General features: G+C 43.9%; 1 pseudogene; it reads right to left on the minus strand.

Annotated features, from left to right (window-relative positions):
- Nucleotides 1-12,111: 12,111 nt before the first annotated feature.
- Nucleotides 12,112-12,229, minus strand: LOC124608071 (annotated as a pseudogene).
- Nucleotides 12,230-21,056: the final 8,827 nt, after the last annotated feature.

The following is a 21,056-nucleotide window of genomic DNA, read 5'->3' on the forward strand; positions in this document are numbered from 1 at the left end:
GGAGACTGAAGACCGCATCATAGCACCTGCGGCTTTTGTACCGGAACGACGTGAATCTCTCTCTTCCTCAGAGACAGAAACTCATTGCCGAAAGCAGAAGTCGCCCAAACGACGAAAAAAACGCCGCAAGGTATCAGAATCGACCACTGAGCCCACTCCGCTGGGCGAAGAGATGGCACATCACTCTGACGGAGAACACGATAACACTTTCTCCTTTGCCACGGAGACGCGTCATCCACAAGACGGTGAACCGCCCAACAGAGATCGTGCGCAAGCCCCGCGCCCAGAAGCCATGGAACACGGCACGCCTGTTGTCACCGACGCAATTGAGCCGACTCGGCCAGCGCTGCCACCTGTCACATGTGTTAAAACTGACGAACGTTTTTCATGGGCGGATGCCACGGATTTCCCACCTCCACCTGATGCGGAAATGAGATCTGTTACTCCGTTAGACAAACACTAAAATGGGGGATGTTTCTACGACGACCCCTGCGACTTCAGTGGACTTCCAGAATCCACCACGACAATCTTTACCAGCTACGAACGTATCGACAGCACGGATCCCCGATCAGCCATACCGAATAGCTACTATCAATACTAATAATATCGGTTCCCACGTGAAACATCAACTGCTCTGTGACACGCTAAGAGCAGAGGACATCGACATCTCCCTGTTACAAGAACTGAGGACAGCAACTTGGTCCTGGTGTTACGGATACGAGACGTACGGCGCCCCGGCAGCTATGGAACCCACAGGTGCAGCCATCATCCTCCGAGAAGTGATTGCAGTTTCCGATGCCACATATCTCCCAAAGGCGCGAGGGCTGGCCCCAACAGTTGAAGGAATCAAAATCATAAATCTCTACGCCCCATCGGGCACTGATAAACGGAGGGATCGCTCCCAGCCGTGCGGGATTAGCCGAGCGGTCAAAGGCGCTGCAGTCATGGACTGTGCGGCTGGTCCCGGCGGAGGTTCGAGTCTTCCCTCGGGCATGGGTGTGTGTGTTTGTCCTTAGGATAATTTAAGTTAAGTAGTGTGTAAGCTTAAGGACTGATGACCTTAGCAGTTAAGTCCCATAAGATTTCACACACATTTTTTTTTTATTGCTCCCAGTTCTACGCAAAAGATATCACGCCATTATTCCTCGGCAGATACGATCATCTCATCGTAGATGGAGATTTCAACTGTGATCTCGGGCGTACAGACCAATACCCTCATTTCACCACATGTCCGGAACTTCGCTTCCTCGTCCGCTGCCTTCGTCTCCTCGACACTTGGAGAGTGGTACACGGCGACGCCTGGGGCATACACACATCACGAGCCACTCAGCCAGGCGACTCGATAGAATATACGTCTCTGACGCTCTAAAATCCGTTCTCCTCGACGTGGAACGTTGGCTGTCTGCCTTTTCGGATCATGACATCTACATCTGTACCATGTACATACGTAGGCAATCTATATGGCCCAGTGCAGGACCTTGGAAACTCAACGTCACGCTACCGTAGGACCCTGAATGTCGACAACAGGTCACCGACACGTGGAACACTTGTGTTCGGGGCATCATGCGTTACGAGATCACACTGCAGTGGTGGTTACTGTGCGTCAAACCGGCCATCCGACACACTATGGCAGAGCCAAAGGCAGGTGGAATCACCAATCACCACACAACAGATCTCTACTACAGCGCTCTAAGCTAGATCATGAATCATCCTCCATCCCTGGATCGTCTAAAAGAAGCTCAACGCATCAAGGCAAAGATTTTAACGCTGACCAGGTGACGTCTAGAGGGAGCCATTGTACGAGCACGCAGCCAATATAGAATTAACGGTGAAGAACCTTCTATGCATCATATTGTTCAAAATGTTCGTCGAAGCCGACAGGCTGTAATGACAACTTTAGACCTACCTGATGGACGACGGCTGACTTCGCAAGCTACCATTGCGGATGCCTTCACGACGCACTACAAAGTTTTTTTATCAAGAAATACCTGCCGGCGCAGAGGCCATTGCTGAGGTTGCCCAGGAGATACATTGTACACTAAACGCCGCGGCTGAAACCCTCCTGACTGCGGAAGTGACCACCGACGACGTCCATGGCGCTGTGCCCAACGGATCACTGAATCGGTCTCCCGGCCCGGATGGTTTACCTATAGAATTTTACAGAACCTTCCAAGATTTGATGATGCCACGATGAAGAGAAATGTACTGGGAACTTTTGTCCGGCGCGGCACTCCGGCCACCTATGTTCATGGAAGGCTTACTTGTACCAGTCCCGAAACTTGCAGGAGGAACACTCGACAGTTATTGGCAGATCACGTTACTCAATTCCGACTTCAAGATTTTCACACGCCTTCTAGCAGTGCGACTCAAACATGTCTTACGAGACATTGTTTCTCACGAACAAACATCCTTAGGCGGCGATCGTAATATACAGACAGCCCTCAGTGAATATCATTATCGCTGAAGGCAACACACTCGCGACTGCCAGGCGTTTGATCGCGTCAGTCATGCATTCCTCAACGCAGTGATGGACCGGATGGCGATTCCCCAGATGTTCACGCAAGTGATTATGCGGCTCCTTCGTGTAGCAACGTCCAGGCTTCTCGTCAATGGCAGACTTAAAGAACCAATACGGATTGAACGCTCAGTACGGCAGTGTTGTCCACTGTCGGTTCTCTATGCCATTGCGATGGAACCACTTATTTGCGGATTACGGCGACGCTTGACAGGTATTCCACTCCGGGATCATGTGTTCCGCTGCCGAGCCTACGCGGACTTCTTGGCCTTCGTCGTACGTTCAGCGGCCGACGTACAAGCTGCGATGCAGTGGATTACCCGTTCAGTGCAGGGGCAGGGAGCTCCATGAACGTCGCAAAACCATGCGCCATGAAGATCGGCCGCGGCCTTCCCTCAGACAGCGTAGTCACCTTTCAACTGGTGGACACCCTTCGCTGTCTCGGATTGGTGTACACGCGAGACATTCGCCACACCTCGGCGATCAATTTTCGGGCGCTACCTCAACGCTTCCGGGCCAACACACAAAATTATCTGCTAAGCGCGCTGAAAATATGTGCCAGAGAGTCACCTTCGTCAATACCCATCTATCAGCCCGGATACCCCATATCGCCCAGATTCTGCCCATCACTGCGACAATGGCAGCCAGACTACAGGCGGTTTTTTTTATGTTCTGGACACATCTTCAAAGTCCAGTATGAAGCTCTCACCTTACCGAAGACGGATGGCGGCCTCGACCTGGTTAATGTGAGAGCCAGGACTACGGCACTTGAAACTTCCCCTTAGAAAAATTAATGAATGACTGTGCTGATAAACCTCTTACATTATTTGATTTTCCAACAGCTGAGCAGAACTGAACGTACTCAGACATTTCGCTCTTTACCTATTCTGATCAACACTAAACTGACACACAATATTTCTGGCGCAACGCAATCTCACTTTCAAAAATCCCTACAAAAGAATGGCCCTGACCAACAATAACCTATACCTTTCATGAGTCACTTACCTCACAAAAATCTTCGTTACTCGAACTACTGCAATACAGCGAGCGCCAATACTGCCAGCTAAATAAAAGATTCTAACTACTGAAGGCACTAACTACTGATAGGCATAGTTAGCAAATGAAAGATTTTGATAGAGAACAAACAATGTATTTACCTTAATAGTGTTTACCTTAATAGTGATATATATATATATATATATATATATATATATATATATATATATATCAGTTCATGACATCCAGTATTACAAATTTACTCTCTCTGATGGACACACGTCCAGGTCATCCGCTCTCAAAACTCCGCCATCTCACTCCCCACATCCACCATTGCTGGCGGCTCACCTCCAACTGCTCAACGCTACGCGCTGTTAACAGCCAACTGCCCAACACTACAATAGCAAATCTTCCAACAATGGAAACCAGCCACAGACATCACACAGCACAGTCAGTGATTTTCATATAGAGCGCTGCATGGCGTTACCAACATAAAAACCTAAACAGCCTACTTACAAAGCCCCCATACTCCCCACAAAAAATTTTACAAATTGTTTTGGGCAGTGGCCAATAATGATTTGATAAAATTTTTCATAATTACAATAACAAAAATATCAAATGCACACACTTATTGATACACTGCTGGTCAAAAGCAAAGATTTTCTCACAGTCCATAAAGACAGCCCTGATCATTCATCATAGTATTAATTACAATTTTATACACAAAGTCTGAGCAGTAAAAGAAAATGCACACAGAAGTAGTGGACTTCTATGGAATTTTGAAGAAGTAGTGTTGTCCTTCCAACGGAAAGACAACGCTGACTCTTGACATGCAGACAGGTTGTAGGGAAGCAGCCTACTCACGCTGTATAAAATTCACATCAGTCTTTCCATTGTGTGCCAGCCTAGTCCGCTGTAACTGGCTCTGACGTCATAAATGTTGCGCAATACTTTTAAAATCAAGTAAATAACCTGAAACGGTTCTAGCATGTCAGGAGTAATACTAAATCAATATGTGTTGAATGTCAGTTCAATAACTTTAACCATTTTCGAAATTTGGACGTTTTTCTGTAAAAATAATTGGCGCAACAGAAAAGAGCTAGAAACTTAAAAATTTATATTTAGATTCCTTTTTCATAATAATTTAGTAGAAACAGTCTTCTGGATCTCACAAATTAAAATTTTAGTTGAAATTCATGATTTTCTGGTTTTTGTCTTAAAAATTAAGGAAGCAAGATAGATTAAGTAGGAGAATAAATAAGGCTAGGATGTTTAAATTTAAGTAGAAGGGAGATCCGCTATAATCATAAAGATGTGAGAAGTTTAAATTGAATAACTATAAAACTATAGCAATAGCGTATCTCCAAAGGGCAAGTTCAGAGCTCGTCTACTGCGTGTAGTGTAATTAAATTAATTCTCTCGCCCAAAATATTTGACTTAGCCACGTCAGACTTTTATTATGATTACTTACCTGTGTGCTGAATGCACATTTAAATTGAGAGCTTCATCAGCAAAGGAAGCGATGATTTATTTAATAACTTAATGTGGTGCATTACTAGCCCAGCGGCTAGTCGGGAGAGGCGATTTGATCAGACGTTCCCTTAGCCATCCGCACCGCGGCTTTATATATACGAACGCTGCGCGAGGAAAAGGCCCCAGCCAGTTCTCTCCAGACGCTGAATAGCGCACCATCTGTGTCGGGAGTCGCGTCGCGTCGGTATCTTTGCTATAAACAGCCTCGGATGCCATAATAAGTTACTCGGGATACGCGTAACCATGAAATCGTTTTCGAGTGAAGTGTTAATTCTGGGATGACTTTAATGACCTATCTTCAGTTTGCGTATGTCGTATTTTCACGTGCCGCCGCGGGACAGACGTTCTACCATTATTTAGCGTGGCGTTTGATGAACATTATCATCAAATTATGGCGAGCATTCACTTAAACATTTAATTTGAACAGTTATGGTTGCATCAGCGCATTAGACTCTGAACTGCTCTAGTAGTTGGATTGTGTGGATTCTTTTTTTTTTTTTTTTTCTTTTTTTTTTTTTTGTGACTTTCAGAATATGGAGAACGTTTTTACAGGATCGTTTTTGATTATGAATCCCAGACAATCTCCTAATTCCTCAGAGCTTTAAGCTGTAGCTATAAGTGTATTTCTCAGATGAAGTGGGCACTAGGAATTCTAATTACAGGCTTCACGTTTTGCTAATCACTTTCTGGTTGCCAATATTGTAGTTAGAGAGTGTTGAGAACGGCAAAAGACAGCATAAATAAGAGGAACGTTTATACAACAATTAATTCCACCCGCCGCCCCACATATGGTGAATGGGCCGGGAAATGCATCTTTTCTGCATCTACATTACATTACAATTCTACATTTATATAATAAACAATCATACTACCCACCGCCCCACAATTGGTGCATCGGCCGGGAAATGCATTCTTTACTACATTAAATTCAACGTAAAATCACAATTAAATCCACCAGCCGCCCCACAAGGTAATGGGCCACAACAGAGCAAACCCACATCAGAGTCAGTCAAAGTTGAAGAATATTAGTAGGTGGGTCATCACAGAGCAGACCCACTGTAGTCCTGGTATAGATTATGGTATTGGTGGGCCACCAGAGTTGCAGACCCACTGCAGTCCTTGTAGAGATAATGGTATTGGTGGGCCATCAAAGATGCAGACCCACTGCAGTCTTTGTAGAGACGGCCAGGAGCCATCTGTTGCGACTGTGCAGGTGCCCAATCACCATCGAAGAGCCTTGCGGACAATATAGCAAGTCCATAAACCACCACTTGTGCACTCACAAAATTTTTGGGATTGTCCTTAGAACCAGCAATGCTGTTAACCAGTCCCTTGCTCAATTATCAACACACGTGCAAATGCTAACATTCCCCCTACTATGACTAACAAAAACGTGTACAGTCAAATGAAACATAATTTTAAGAACTGGTGTCTATACAATTATAAATTTACAACAGGCTGTTTAGGTTTTTATATTGGTAACGCCACGTAGCGCTGTATATGAAACGTCCCCTTAGAAAAATTAATAAATGATTGTGCTGATAAACCTCTTACATTATTTGATTTTCAAACGGCTGAGCAGAACTGAACGTACTCAGACATTTCGCTCTTTACCTATTCTGATCAACACTAAACTGACACATATTTTTTTTTTTTCGCGCAACGCAATCTGACTTTCAAAAAACCCTACAAAAGAATGGCCCTGACTAACAATAACCTAAACCTTTCATCAATCGCTTACCTCACAAAAATCTTCGTTACTCGAACTACTGCAATACAGCGAGCGCCAATACTGCCAGCTAAATAAAAGATTCTAACTACTGATAGGCATAGTTAGCAAATGAAAGATTTTGATAGAGAACAAACAATGTATTTACCTTAATAATGTTCGAAAGTAATAATATATATATCAGTTCATGACTCCAGTCTTACAAATTTACTCTCTCTGATGGACACACGTCCAGATCATCCGCTCTCAAAACTCCGCCATCTCACTCCCCACATCCATCACTGCTGGCGGCTCACCTCCAACTGCGCAACGCTACGCGCTGTTAACAGCCAACTGCCCAACACTACAATACCAAATCTTCCAACAATGGAAACCAGCCACAGACATCACACAGCACAGTCAGTGATTTTCATATAGAGCGCTACGTGGCGTTACCAATATAAAAACCTAAACAACCTACTTACACACTTTACACCAATATTATGCTCCGGTTATGGAAAAGCCAAAATGCTAGTTTTATTGGAATGTTGACCATCGAGCTCGCACCTGTATCGAGACGCCCATCGACGTCTTTGGCACATACCCACCTCCGATGTCGCTCATCGGCCGTTTGTTTTTGGAATACAGGGACTCCCGACCATATGGTTTACCAGTGCCGCCTTTTCAGTGATTTAGCTGCCGTGTTACGACTTCAGCTACCCGACAATGACACATACTCCCTATTAAGACGTGAGGAGACATTTAGAACTCTGAACAACCTAGCCAACGAGGTATCACGTAAAATTTTTAACAGAATATCTGAGGGAAAATCGGGAATAGCAGCAAATAACTAAATGTGTCCTAGGACCCTAATGCAGTACCCCTGTGCGTGGATAGGTCGATTCACAATACAGTTGGAATTCGCCACCTACAGGACTAGAAGGATAGGGTAAAGAAACCGAATTGAGGCTTGCACCGGACTTGACGTAGGATAGGAGCCTAGTTAGTAGGACTTAGAAATAGGAAATACAAATAGGAACCTGCAGCGATTCAAGTCATCCTTGGCATGTCTAGTATCAGGGGCACGCTCATCGGGATTAGCTCGGTGAGCAAGGCCACACAGTAGGGTTATACAATCACTGACACACCTGTGACGCTGCAGGGAGTAAAGGTTTTAGTCATAAGTAGTCATTAGAACTAAGTAGAGTACTAATAGAATAGAAATTGCCCATTATAAAACTGTACTGTAGCTCACTTGTAATAACTGAAATTAGCTGCTAACAATAATGACACTGTAACATCCTGGGACCCACTAATCATGTAAAGTGGTGGGTTGCATACATATATTATAAAGATGAAGTGCAATGTCGAAGATACAGACTTACATCGTTTTGTGTGTGGGCCAGCAGCAGCTGTCTGGACCCTCGTACAAAATATTGCGGCTTTCTACCTCCAAGTACCGCCACATCACGTTTCTTCTACCGTGATGATATATCCTGACACGACCTGCTTTCCATCGTCTAAGTGGCACCCCATCACATGTATCAGTGGCATGGCTATCAACTACCTCTTCCGGGACTACATCGTCGATCCGGCGGACCTTTGGACTCGCCTCCACGTACATCACCACACCCTTCGCCGACATCGACACTATCGGGCCACTTTTGCGAACTATTTACAGAGTATTTTCGCCAACCCGCCTCGGAGCTGGAATCTCAACGAAATGTGCCATCCAAGACTGGACGATCCCACGTTCCCCTTCTAATGGTCAATGATAGAATGGACGTTGTTCTGATGGCGCGCCAAAGTGGAGCACGGAGCAGAAAGTATTCCTTATTTCATTCACTTCGCTTTTCTCCTCCTCTTCTAAGTTTTTTTCCCTTACACATGTTTATCCTTTTCACACATAGCTCTCTATCTGCAGCCTATTTGTTTTCTTTCCCTGTGCTCCCCCATAAAAATAAAATAAAGTTGGGTTGCTGCTGATGGTGAGATTGTATGCATATGACATTTAAAAAAAAAAAAAAAAAAAAAAGGATGTTGCGAATATATATCTATTTATGTTTTACGTTTTCAAGGAATATTGTGTTATTTTATGAAGAACATCATCTTTTATTTTCATACACTAGCGGCTTTTATTTGTTTTCTCATTATCTGAAGAAAAACAAAAGTTGGTAGAGCACTTTAAAAAAAATAAGAAAAAAAGATGGTAGAGCACTTGTCCGCTAAAGGCAAAGGTCCCAAGTTCGAGTCTCGGTCTGGCACACAGTTTTAATCTGCCAGGAAGTTCCATATCAGTCCACACTCCACTGCAGAGTGAAAATATCATTATGGACTATTTCTTTTTATTCTCACAGGTATGTTTCGACACCTGTGTGTCAACTTCCGTGGTTCAAATTCTATTCCTGTAAAGTAGAAAACGAAGTTTATAAACATTTATCTACTGTAGGCCTAAAAATTAAAATATGTGCATTTTGTTTTTCTTGTTTTGATTGTTCACCTGAAAATTACATAGCTAGTGAAACTGCGTTATTGTAGACGAGTTTTGTGCTTTTTGTCGTTTTTGAGAGCATGTCATCTGCAGAGTGCTCACGAAGAAAATTCTTTGTGCATTTCTGAAGTACTATTTCGTGGATATTGGTTATTATGTTACCGTTCTTACATTTTCCAGCCTCTTGCGTACCTCTGGCGGATATCTTTATCTACTGCTGTTGAGAAAAGTGTCTCCACACTGTTATTTATGAAATTCCTCTTTCAACTTTACTTTACAAGCATTTACCATAAAACGTGATTTGAGCAGACACTTCAGTCACCATATTCATTAAGAGGTGCTATGTTGTTGTCGCTGCTCACTTGTTCATTGTTTGCCTTATGTTTATGTGACGTTAATTTTGATAATTCGTGTGAATTATTATTGTGAAGGTGGTTCGATGAACCCTCTGCCATGCACTTAAATGTGATTTGCAAAGTATCCATGTAGATATGTAGATGTAAATGTTGAACTAACGTGATGTGTCTGCTGGGGAGTGGAGTTACGGGGGGGGGGGGGGGGGGGGGGGGGTAGTGTAGTGATGTTATGTGGTGTGTGTGCGTGTGTGTGTGTGTGTGTGTGTGTGTGTGTGTGTAGAACGAGAGCGAGAGAGAAAGACAGGAGGGGTACGGGGAAGAGAGAGATAGAGAGCTGAAAAGGGAGGGGGGAGAGGGGACTGAGAAAACAGATGTTTTTAGATATTTGAGAATGTTTGATTATTATGTTTAATGTACAAAGTATAGCTCAATGAGTTTTCCAGACAGGGTTTCGTTGCAAAGTGTTTTTTTTATTATTATTTAAGACTTTGTTTCGTTGTATCATTGCTTTTTGTGTGTGGTAGTTTTCTCTATTGTGAGTTTTTGATAAAGACTACTACTTTCTCTGGGGATCTTAAGACCAGTCTGCGTGTTGTCTGGGTGATGGTTTTCTTGTAAGAGATTATATTACCCATTATCTCTAGCTACTTTCTATACTGCATTTAGTTCCTGTGTGTAGCTGAGTCTGCCCAGTGGATTTATATTGCGCTTGTGAGGCATATATCTAAAACCTGAGAGTTTGTGTGTCTGGGGATGGCTGGAATGGTTGTGGATGATTGTACTTATGGCTGCAGGTTTTATGAAAATTCCAAAATCATGTTTATTGTTGATTATGTGTATGGTGATATCTGAGAAAAGAAGTTTCGTGTCTTCTTGTGTCTCAATGGTAAATTTATTTGTGGGTGAACTGTATTTGTATCAGTGTGTAGTTGTTTTATCCCGGCGCCTGTTTCGTCTGTTAAGCAAGTGATGTCGTCCAAATAGCGGTGCCAGTATATAAACTTGTATTGTTACGGTTGCCTAATTTGATGGAATATTGTGTTTTCAGTGTGGTTCAAAAAAACGTTTGCAAGTAGACCACTGGTACGCCACATCTTTGTAGATAGAGCTCCTTCTTGAAACTGAAGTATTTCTGTTCTGTTATAACCTTTAGAATGGTTTCAATTTCTGCTATACGTGCATTTGTTGTTTTCCCTTGTTTCCTCAGTTGTTCTTTAACAATGCAGATTGCTTCTCCTACTCCATGTACACAAATGTGGCAGTAGGAGATCCAGCCATCATACGACGGGTGACGCCCGCTAGCTGGAATTCACAGTAAATACGTTGAAACACAAGGAAAATGCACACTGGTTACTCATTCAACCGTTTTGAGTTGAAGGTTTGTGTGGGTACAATGTACGCAATTGACTGGCCTGCTCGTTTTGACTCAGCACCTCTGGCCTCTTTTCTTTAGGGATGCCTAAAAGACGTTTCTCACCTCCATATCCCAAACCTCTAAAGAAAATGCAGGAACGTACAGCGGCTGCCTGTAATTCACTTCAGATGGCAACAGTGGAAGCAGCGATGAATTCTTTCATCCAACACGTGGATCAGTGTATCACTGTCCACGGCCACCTCTATGAATATCTTTGAATGTTCTATCCATTTTTTTGCCCAGAATGGATAATAGTCCCCGTTTCTGTTTCTGTTGATTGTTGTGTTAACTTGGCCAAGTCACAGTTTTTGAACAGGTCTTAAGGAAAGGAAGTGAGCTAACGAATCAAATACACAGGGTGCTGTTAGTGTTTTCGTAACGAACAAAGTTACAAGAAGGAAGGAACATTCCCTGGGCATGGAAGCCAGTATAGATTCAGCAGAAGCTCGAGTTAAAGAAGGGTGGGCAAAGAAATCGGCCGTGCCCTTTCAAAGGAATCATCCCGGTATTGGCCTGGAGCAATTTGTGGAAATCACAGTAAACCTAAATCCGGAGCGCCCGACGGAGATACGAATATCGCCCTCTCGAATGTGAGTCCAGTTTTAAGCACTGCGATACCTCGCTCGGTAAAAGTTACAAGATAGGCAATCATACAAGTTAATGCCCTCCTGGTAGGTAAACAATATTAGCTTTACACACACACACACACACACACACACATATATATATATATATATATATATATATATATATATATATATATATATATATATATATATATACTGGACAAAAAGTTATTTATTTGGGATGGTCAGCTCAGTGGGACACCCTGCACTGTACCAAGCATTTGTATGATATTTGATAGATGAACTGTATTACACTGTCTTTGATCGAAAAGCATTCCGTCTTCAGGCCACAAGCAGCCCATCGGAGCCACCCGATCGCCGTGTCACCCTCAATGAGGATGCAGATAGGAGAGGCATGTGGTCAGCACACCACTGTCCCGGTCGTTACGATGGTTTTCTTTGGCCGGAGCGGCTACTATTCGGTCGAGTAGTTCCTCAAGTGGCAGCACGAGGCTGAGTGCATCCCGAAAAACGGCAACAGTACATGGCGGCTCGGATGGTCACCCATCCAGGTGCCGGCCGCGCCCGACAGCGCTTAACTTCGGTGATCTGACGGGAACCGGTGTATCCACTGCGGCAAGGCCGCTGCCATTTTTTGATCAAAGATTATTGTCAAATATTTTGTCACAGTTTATTTACTATACTTCAAAGGATCTATTACAATATCATCAAACTTTATCGTAATTATTCGAGAATGGATGCCGAACAGTTAATTGTCTGTGCAGCACCATATAATCTTCGCGGGCGGGCTGAAAAGTAATGCCTCCGAATTTTTTATACGAAAACTCAGAGTTTTTTTAAATAAAACAAACGTTATTAACATTTTACATCTTTATTCTTCATGTCGACATATTTGCAGCCTTTTGCAGCTAGAGGGCTCCGAACTGTAGCGCGTAACATGGCAGTGTAACTATGTCGGTGCGAGAGAAACAGCGAGCCGTATTCATGTTTCGAAGTCGAGGAGTGACAGTGCCAGACCACACACGAGGTTTCGACGTATGCAACAGTCCGACGCCCTGGGTTCGCCGTCATCGATCATCCTCCATACAGTACCGACCTGACACCCTCCGATATTCATCTGTTTCCAAAACTCCTCCGAGGATTTCATTTTCATAGCGATGAAGCAGTGCAAGCAGAAGTGAGATTGTGGCTCCGTCAACATAGTCAAACATTCTACAGTGACAATATCAACAAACTGGCCTCTCTTTGAGAGCAATGTGCTCATTGCCAGGGAGACTATGTTGAGGAATGAATATGTAGACTGGAAGAATAAAGATGTAAAGTCTTAATTATGTTTGTTTTATTGAAAAACTTAAGAAATTTCACATAAGAAATTCGGAAGCATTACTTTTCAGCATGTCCCGTAATGTTGTCGGCGTGCGTATTGCTTATAAAGTACGAGAACCGGGAATGTTTGTGGGTCAAGCCACGAATAGCAAGAAGACAAGCTCGAAATGTTCACAAGAATTAGCTTCCTGAACTACGAAAATTATTTGAGAATGGACGAAAAAATGTTCATTTCTACCGATGAAAGTAGCCCATCATATCTGTAAGCAAGATACTCATATGAGGAATGTGATTTCTGCTAAAGATCGTCTCAGCCGACCGTTGGTGGCCGATCGGTTCTAGGCGCTTCAGTTTGGAACCGGGTGACCGTTACGGTCGCCGGTTCGATTCCTGCTTCGGGCATGGATGTGTGTGGTGTCAAATGGTTCAAATGGTTCTGAGCACTATGGGACTTAACAGCTGTGGTCATCAGTCCCCTAGAACTTAGAACTACTTAAACCTAACTAACCTAAGGACATCACACACATCCATGCCCGAGGCAGGATTCGAACCTGCGACCGTAGCAGTCGCGCGGTTCCGGACTGCGCGCCTAGAACCGCGAGACCATCGCGGCCGGCTGTGTGGTGCCCTTAGATTAGTTAGGCTTAAGTAGTTCTAAGTTATAGGGGACTGATGAAGTGAGATGTTAAGTCCCATAGTGCTCTGAGCCATTTGAACCATTTTTAGATCGTCTCGTGGTTGTTTTAAGATTTTTACCGATGAAAGCTGGTCCAGCTTTCGATGTAATACTCACATCCCACAGCTAACAACACTTTGCTAACAACACTTTGATTTTCGCCGTATACTGTGAAACGTCCCCTTAGAAAAATTATACATGACTGTGTTTAAACTGACACACAATATTTTTAGCACAACGCAACCTGACTTTCAAAAATCCCTACAAAAGCATGGCCCTGACTAACACTATCCTATACCTTTCACAATTTACTTACCTCACCAAAAATCTTCGTTACTCGAACTACTGCAATACAGCGAGCGCCACTACTGCCAGCTAAATAAAAGATTCAAACTACAGAAGGCACTAACTACTAATAGGCATAGTTAGCAAATGAAAGATTTTGATAGAGAACAAACAATGTATTTACCTTACTAGTGTTCATAAGTCATAATATATATAGCAGTTCATGACATCCAGTCTTATAAATTTCAAAACTCCGCCATCTCTCTCCCCACATCCACCACTGCTGGCAGCTCACCTCCAACTGCTCAACGCTACGCGCTGTTCACATCCATCTGCCCAACACTACAATGGCAGACAACAATGCAAACTAGCCACAGACTGCACACAGCACAGCCAGTGATTTTTCATACAGAGCGCTACGAGGCGTTACCAATAAGAAAACCTAAACAGCCTACTTACAACTGACTGCTTAGTCGATTCAGTTTCTTCCTGACGTCATCTACGGCGCACCCACTCCGAACACAGTTGACGGCTGCTGTTAGTTCCTAGCTATTCTAGCCGGTTATTGAGGTCTTTATATTTAATATGTTCGCTGTTATAAGACTTTCGAATTCTTCACACTTAGAAATTGTCATTCTGGTGGCAACCACAAACGAAGTAAACTCTGACGTCCTTTTAACTCTAATTCGATCAATTATACATTCTTTGTGAAAGCCTGAGACTGTGAAGACAACGGGTTTGTTTATACATAACTTTTCTGCTACCAGTCACGATTTTCTTTTATTTATATTTTACAAAATGTAGACTGGCAATGGGAAGGAAAGCATTTCTGAAGAAGAGAAATTTGTTAACATCGAGTATGGATTTAAGTGTCAGGAAGTCGTTTCTGAAAGTATTTGTACGGAGTGTAGCCATGTATGGAAGTGAAACATGGACGATAAATAGTTTGGACAAGAAGAGAACAAAAGCTTTCGAAATGTGGTGCTACAGAAGAATGCTGAAGATTAGATGGGTAGATCATATAACTAACGAGGAGGTACTGAATATAATTGGGGAGAAGAGGAGTTTGTGGCACAACTTGACTAGAAGAAGGGATCGTTTGGTACGACATGTATTGAGGCATCAACGGATCACCAATTTAGTATTGGAGGGCAGCGTGGAGGGTAAAAATCGTAGAGGGAGACCAAGAGATGAATACAGTAATCACATTCAGAAGGATGTAGGCTGCAGTACGTACTGAGAGATGAAGCAGCTTCCACAGGATAGAGTAGCATGGAGAGCTGCATCAAACCACTCTCAGGACTGAAGATCACAACAACAACATATTTTACACGACGCATACCGAGAAATGATTCTCATTTTCAAGAGAAAAACGCATTTGAAAATGGGAATCATTTCCCGAATCGTGTCGAATAAGACATAAATAAAAGAAAATTGCCACCGGGGTGGCCGAGCGGTTCTAGGCCCTACAGTCTGGAACCGCGCGACCGCTACAGTCGCAGGTTGGAATCCTGCCTCGGGCATGGATGTGTGTAATGTCCTTAGGTTAGTTAGGTTTAAGTAGTTCTAAGTTCTAGGGGACTGGTGACCTCAGAAGTTAAGCCCCATAGTGCTCAGAGCCATTTGAACCATTTAAAAGAAAATCGTGACTGGTAGCAGAGAAGTTATTTATAGACAAACCCGTCGTTTTAAACATTAGAAGCAAGCGAAGCGAGTCAAGCTTCCAAGATCTTTGGTCAAAATTGTCTTCGATAAAAGCTTCCCCAGTACACAGTCAAAAGTTCGACCATATGACTTTGATAAGAGATATTTGTCAAACAAATCTGACATCGTGATACGGGTCTAAAGAGCCAGTTGTGGTGAACGCGTGTGCTATAGGGAAGGACACACCAGCTGGGTGTGCAGTACGAGACGGCGACGCGTAGCGCGGCTGCGTGGTCAGCTCGGCGCCCACGCGGCCTGCAGACGGAGCCACGGCAGCAGAGCGGCACAGCGCTCCGCCGACCCAGCTGGCCGGGGACAAAGCCTGCGGCCACTTCCGGCCAGCCGGCGCGACGCCGCCTCCCGTCCATTGTCTCCTCCGCCAAGGACGCGGGGCCCTTCCCGGCTCCAGCCACAAATCGCCGTCTTTGCCGCTCGCCGTATTTCTGTCTACGCGGAAATTTTCATTGTCCACGTCCGTTAAGTCATTCGAATAGCGGGGACAAGCACGCCCACCGAGTATGTTTCCCTAAACAAATTAGTTGCTCTCTTAAAAAAAAAATGTTCAAATGTGTGTGAATTCCTAAGGGACCAAACTGCTGAGGTCATCGGTCCCTAGACTTACACACTACTTAAACTAACTTATGCTAAGAACAACACACACACACCTATGCCCGAGAGAGGACTCGAACCTCCGGCGGGAGGGGCCGCGTAGTCCGTGACATGACGCTTCAAACCGCGCGGCCACTCCGCGCGGCAGTTGCTCTTTCCATCGCTTATTTTCGGAACAGTATCTTTGCTTTCGAGTGACCTCACTAGTAAAACCATTAACCACCCCTTGGAAGAGCGAACTGGTGATTTTCGAGCGCTGTAACTACTGTTGAATGGTATCAGGTGGTCCTGTGACCTTCCATCGCCGACGCTGGGCATGACAGTGAAGTGGTGTGCACATATCAATCGGCTGAATGGGAAAAGTGAAGACGTGGCTTAATTGCAGAACGGACCTATTTTGGTTAGACGTGCCCTGGGTTTCTCCGTGATTACGGGGTTTCAACGAGGACTGTCGAAAAGTACCTACGAGGCCTGGTGTACCACTCTCAGCCATGTAACACAGAGTATGAACAGCGATCGTGGACAGATTCTGACCCACAGGGATCAAAGACGAGTGTCACACCTTGCCAGTGAGTCGCCCTGACCGAACCATTATCCTGTTACTGCTTCTCTACCTAGAACACAACACTCACAGACTCCTTTCATACCGCCGCTTATAGTCAATTCCGTTTTTGTTGAAGTGGCTCTAAGCACTATGGCACTTCACATCTGATGTCATCACTCCCCTAGACTTAGAACTACTTAAACCTAACTAACCTAAGGACATCACACATATCCATGCCCGAGGCAGGATTCGAACCTACGACCGTAGCAACAGCGCGGTTCCGGAGTGGCGCCTAGAACCCCTCGGCCACAACGGCTGGCAACTCAGCTTTAAATAGTGGTGTATAGATACTTTTAATCATCTACTTCAACTGCATTGCGCAAACCAACGCAGCGAATGTTGCTGTGGATACGTAGCACGCTGTAGTACCCCCTCCTCTCTTACCGCTTTCGTGTTCCATTCACGAATGTGTGAAACACATATCACTTTGCTCCTTGACGAGATCCACAAGGCACACAGGCTGATTCGGTATTTCTTGACAAAGCGGCGGAAGGCGTTTGATAAAGTTCTAAAACTTAATTTAAAAAAGACAAATTCGTGGAACGTGTTGCAATAGTGCAGGACATATGTGTGGCGGGCCAATTGCTGAAGTAAGAAGGATGAGCCAGCCACTCTGAAACACATTCAAATCTCCAGTCTAAAAGTTCAAGCTGGTGTTTAGACACTGCATAAAATTTTAAAAGCTTTATTACATTCGCATAATCATCTATTACAGAGCGCAGATCCCCTCTTTAATTTCCTTCTGTCCACTCTTCACAATATAGATGTGACCTATACGGTATTGCTTTGAACATACAGGATGGGAAAGGGGGGGGGGGGGGGGATCTCCCTGTTGTATGGTGTACGATAGGCGAGGTGCTCAAATCGGAGGCACATCATGGAAAACTATCAACTGCACCCCAAAGAACTTTTGTCACAATCACGAAATATCACATGCACATCAAAATGTGATTTTAAATGTGAACAGCCATGTGGGGATGAATGTGTGGATTGGAAATCGTTCCTAATAAGTAACATTATTAACGGTGGGTCGTTGTTGCTTTTACTTTATTGCAAGAATTAATCTGTATTTTTACACAGCCACGGTCTCATCACTATAATTTTCGACAAAATTGCAATGTATTGACAGTTTTCTCGTTTTTTTATTCTTCCTTTAATCACGAAATTTTTCTGTAATGAAACACAGTACGTAGCTGTACTCATCTGTGGCACTCGACATCCATTTTGATGTATAAAAGAATTCCTTAAATGGAATCAATTGAGAGTTGTCGGCAACATTTGCAACTTTCTCTGTTTAATTTTTTCTTGTATTATTTGCCGCAGGTTTACTGCAAACATACATTTCTGTACGTAATTATCGATTGTTACCAGCATAGTTCGTTTTGGGCACGATCGATAAGATGTTTAGGAAGAAATCCTTAGCGGGCCAGTCAGGTCCCAGCCTGCAACGTGAGTACTTAGGCAGTGTGTTCGAAGAGATGCTATAGCTCTGACGACTCTAGACTGTAACTAGCTATAACCGTGCCACGGTGTGCCATAATTAGGCACATTTGCGACTTTCACTATTTTATTATTTCACGTATTATTTGCCGCAGGTTCGCTACAAAGACACGTTTCAGTGAATATTTATCGTTTGCTACCAACATAGGTTGTCTTTGGAACGATGTAATAGCTATAGTGCAGAAGTAGTACCATTAGATCCCTAGGCACTATTTAAGTGAAATTCACTAACCTCACATATAGAACGATACAGAGACTTCATAAAATTAGAATACGAATTAGAATAGAATACTACAGAACATAGACTCAACACAGCGACTCAACGTTCACTGTGAGATGCTTCCCTAAAATCAGTCTATCACTCTGATTAGAAATCAGTATGCCACGCACAGGCGAGCAGCTCGAAGTTTACCACCAAGGCCCTGGCATTGATGGTGAAATCCTACACATTCTACCCTCATCAAATTATCTTAAGTCATGTTCTTCTAATTTTTCAATCTAATGTTATGTTTTTTTATTTAATTGCAGAAGTATACACTAGGACACAAGAATGTCTTTTGAATAACTTGTAAAAAAAATTAAAAAACGGTCTGTTCAATTAGGTAAGTGATGAACCGTGAATAAAGATAAATACAAATCTGTGCAAAATGAGAACATTTACAATATGAGTTTGTTCATGATACACAGAGGTCGTGTACTTTACGCATAATTATTTTCTTGGTCCGTATTGCGATGTTTAAGCTAAAGACTTTCACTGAACTCTTCATGATTGTTTGATTGGTTTGGGGGATTAAAGGGACCAGACTGGAACTCTTCATGACTTTAGAGCGTGTCTTCCTTGTGAAGGCATGCTCTTCGTGCCTTTGTGAAGCGAATAAGGTCATCAGTCCCCTAGAACTTAGAACTACTTAAACCTAACTAACCTAAAGACATCACACACATCCATGCCAGAGGCAGGATTCGAAACTGCGACCGTAGCGGTCACGCGGTTCCAGACTGAAGCGCCTAGAAACGCTCGGCCACAATGGCCGGAGAATACGTTTCAATGCAAGGTATACCATCTGACTGCTATTACACTACTGGCCATTAAAATTGCTACACCACAAAGATGACGTGCTACAGACTCAAAATTTAACCGACAGGAAGACCATGCTGTGATATGCATATGATTAGCTTTTCAGAGCATTCACACAAGGTTGGCGCCGGTGGCGACACCTACAACGTGCTGACATGAGGAAAGTTTCCAACCGATTGCTCATACACAAACAGCAGTTGACCGGCGTTGCCTGGTGAAACGTTGTTGTGATGCCTCGTGTAAGGAGGAGAAATGCGTACCATCATGTTTCCGACTTTGATAAAGGTCGGATTGTAGCCTATCGCGATTGCGGTTTATCGTATCGCGACATTACTGCTCGCGTTGGTCGAGATCCAATGACTGTTAGCAGAATATGGAATCGATGGATTCAGGAGGGTAATACGGAACGCCGTGCTGGATCCCAACGGCCTCCTATCAATAGCAGTCGGGATGACAGGTATCTTATCCGCATGGCTGTAACGGATCGTGCAGCCGCGTCTCGATCCCTGAGTCAACAGATGGGGACGTTTGCAAGAAAACAACCATCTGCACGAAGAGTTCGACGACGTTTGCAGCAGCATGGACTATCAGCTCGGAGACCACGGCTGCTGTTACACTTGACGCTGCATCACAGACAGGAGAGCCTGCGATGGTGTACTCAACGACCAACATGGGTGCACGAATGGCAAAACGTCATTTTTTTCGGATTAATGCAGGTTGTGTTAACAGCATCATGATGGTCGCATCCGTGTTTGGCGACATCGTGGTGAACGCACAATGGAAGCGTGTATTCGTCATCGCCATACTTGCGTATCACCCGGCGTGATGGTATGGGGTGCCATTGGTTACACGTCTCGGTCACCTCTTGCTCGCATTGACGGCACTTTGAACAGTGGACGTTACATTTCAGATGTGTTACGACCCGTGGCTCTACCCTTCATTCGATCCCTGCGAAACCCTACATTTCAGCAGAATAATGCACGACCGCATGTTGCAGGTCCTGTACGGGCCTTTCTGGAGACAGAAAATGTTCGACTGCTGCCCTGGTCAGCACATTCCTCAGATCTCTCACCAATTGAAAACGTCTGGTCAATGGTGGAATGGCAACTGGCTCGTCACAATACGCCAGTGACTACTCTTGATGAACTGTGGTATCGTGTTGAAGCTGCATGGGCAGCTGTACCTGTAAACGCCATCCAAGGTCTGTTTGACTCAATGCCCAGGCGTATCAAGGCCGTTATTACGGCCATAGGTGGTTGTTCTGGGTATTGATTTCTCAGAATCTATGCAGCCAAATTGCGTGAAAATGTAATCACATGTCAGTTCTAGTATAATATATTTTTCCAATGAATACCTGTTTATCATCTGCATTTCTTCCTGGTGTACAAATTTTAATGGCGAGTAGTGTAATCCGTCCGAAAGGTAGTTCATTTTAATTTGCCACACTCTTTGCTAATGAGCATTGGTCATTGCTTTGCTCTGTACATAGATTTTGCTTTGTTTCATTTCCTCACGTTTTTAAACTTTATCCAGTTTTCCGAAGACTGATGTTGCTCGTGCTATCGTTGCTCAACTACTTTTGGAGGTAGTTATATGGTTTTGTATTCAAATACCTTGTAAATTAATTAACTTTCCTTGTCACGATATTGCCGTTTAGGAGAGTTCATTACGAGTTCA

This window comes from Schistocerca americana, chromosome 3 (assembly GCF_021461395.2).
Source record: "Schistocerca americana isolate TAMUIC-IGC-003095 chromosome 3, iqSchAmer2.1, whole genome shotgun sequence".
In the NCBI taxonomy this organism is placed as follows: Eukaryota; Metazoa; Arthropoda; class Insecta; order Orthoptera; family Acrididae; genus Schistocerca; species Schistocerca americana.